Raw genomic sequence first — 2,630 nt, 5'->3', positions numbered from 1 at the left:
AAGGAGCAGAACCCGTAGCAAAGGCTGGCTTGCATCCGATGAAGGTGTTGCTGTGTGTTTGGTGGGATCGCAAGGGAATTATTTACTTTGAGCTGCTCCGACGCGGCGAAACAATCACGGCGGACAAGTACTGTGAGCAACTAACTAGACTCGCTGCAGCTATTCGAGAAAAACGTCCGATTTTGGCCAATCGAAAAGGCGTCATCTTCCACCACGACAATGCTAGGCCACACGTCGCTCAACAGACGCTGTGAAAACTGCAGGAGTTGCAATGGGAAATTCTGCAGCACCTGCCATATTCTCCAGATATTGCGCCTTCAGATTTTTATCTGTTCCGGTCTTTGCAGAATAGTTTAAATGGCAAGAATCTCAATTCCGAGGAAGCTGTTGAAAACCACCTTACAAACTTTTTTCAAGAAAAACCAAGTTCTTTCTTCAAAAATGGAATCGACAAGCTTGTAGATCGTTGGAAAACCATTGTAGAAAAGAATGGAGACTATATAATTGATTAATAAAAGTGTTATCTCTAAAATATAATCTATTGAAGTTTATATTTAAATCGGGCACGAACTTATGCAATCACCTGATAGTACAATTTAATTGCTAATAACTTTAAAAAAAACAACAACCGAAGGCTAAAACCTCTTGAATGTTACTCAGGATCATGACCTTGACAACATATGTCAAGATCAAGGTCATACGTGAGATTGCCCACTTATGCATAATTACCCTTTTTAATTTATCATGACCATGGATCATGAATCTACAGATATATTTTATGCATCTTTGATAAATAATTATTATTCACATACACCAAATAAACTAGAAAATATATCTCTTTATGAATTTTTATAGTGATACGGTATCTCGAAAATCCAGAAAAATGAAGATATTAAATATTATAAAATTGGTTATTATCTTATATCTATTTGTTATTATCTTAAGCAGCGACAGCGTAGATATCTTATTAATCATTATAGATATGATGTTAATATATACACAGCCGGAAAATTATTCCTTTTTGTTATTGCTTATATTTAAATCATGAAAATTAAAGGATCTTAGAAACGGATGCGAAACTTTTCATTTCTTCACTGAATCATTTCACAAGATAAAATTACATCTTGTGGAAGCATTTTAATATCATAAAAGATTAGAAGAACTGCAAAAAGCATTCGAAACTGCAAAACAATTAGTTCAGCAATCTCTAGATGACGATTTACAAAAACAGTAGTATCAGGATGATCCTAAAAATTCTATAGGTGTTCAAAATATAAAGGCTGATCAAGCAGTGCAAAATTTTATAAATCGTGGTGTTAAAATAGTTCAAGAAATGAATGTATCTGAAATGATAGCAAAATTAAATACGGATCAAAGAAGAGTATTCGATAGAGTTGTTGTGCCTCTAGCCGCTAAGGAAGACGTCTTTAGGGATTTATACGTCCAAAGGATTAGGATCCACGCTCGAAATAAGACACTCCCGGACGTTAGGTATAAATTAATATATTTCACAGGTTTTGGTACACTTTTACTTATTCGCGATTATAATAGTCGGGCGCGATGTACGGTATATCGATACTGTTGATATGAGCGAGCGAGTGAACGAGTAGTGAGCGATGTTAATGAGCTATATTACTGAGCTAGCGTCGGTGCATCTCGCGCTCAATATATATTAATTAATTAGGTCGTTGATTAGGGAGGAGTGTGGTGTCCCTGACCGGAGCATGTCTCGTGCTCCGCTCGTCAGCTGTCTCGTCAACTGCTTACTCAGCTTCCGAGAACTTGACCGTGACTTCCTTCTCTTTAGTCACGTATCTTTACTTTATTTTATTAATAATCTTTTATTACTTTTATTCTTTCTTAATTATCTTTCCTTGATCTCTTTTCTAATTTTAATGCATTGCTTTACTCAGCTCTTTCTTAATCTTTTCTGTTTAACTTTATTGTTTTATCTTTTAATATATTGAGAAATTGGTCGGGTTACGACATCCCTCCCCCTTTGGAAAAAGAAAATTAACTATACGTGAATTTTCGTCTACATATTTTTTCGCTATACATTTTCGCATTTTACAATTGTTTCTTATATCTACCTTATTTCAATATAGCATCGCAGTGTTAGTTATCGCGGTGTCAGTTTCTATCTCAGCTGTTCTATTCGATCCGCTTGCGGTGCCGTAGATGTGCTCTTGAATTATTTTCGGTTTGCACATCGGATTTATATTAGTTTCTGGTAGTTTTTTCTTTTCTGTCTTATATTTTTTCTTGACGTACATAATTGCTATTATGGTAATTATTATTATTATTATTATTCCTGTGCAACTTGAAGCTACGGGATATATAACGTGTTCGTTAGTAGTAAAATAATTGTTATTTAAGTCTTCGTTTGTTTCGTCAAGTCTTTCGCTTAGGTCCCTTAATTCTGTCGGGTTTCTAATGACTTTTCGTAATTTTATCGGTCTAATTTTGTCCAGTATTTTTTCGTTTCGTATGTCATGTATCATCGTAAGATTGTAATCTGGTAGATTTGTCTGTACGATTGTTATTATCGCGGGCTTTTTTGTTCGTATTATGACGTCTTGCGTCGTTAATTTACATTTTTCCTTTAATGTGATTTGTCCGCTTCTTTTTAT

This window comes from Formica exsecta, unplaced genomic scaffold, assembly GCF_003651465.1.
Source record: "Formica exsecta isolate Colony F162 unplaced genomic scaffold, ASM365146v1 scaffold800, whole genome shotgun sequence".
Taxonomy (NCBI): domain Eukaryota; kingdom Metazoa; phylum Arthropoda; class Insecta; order Hymenoptera; family Formicidae; genus Formica; species Formica exsecta.
The sequence above is the reverse complement of the archived record's forward strand: the minus strand, read 5'-3'. Positions refer to the sequence as shown.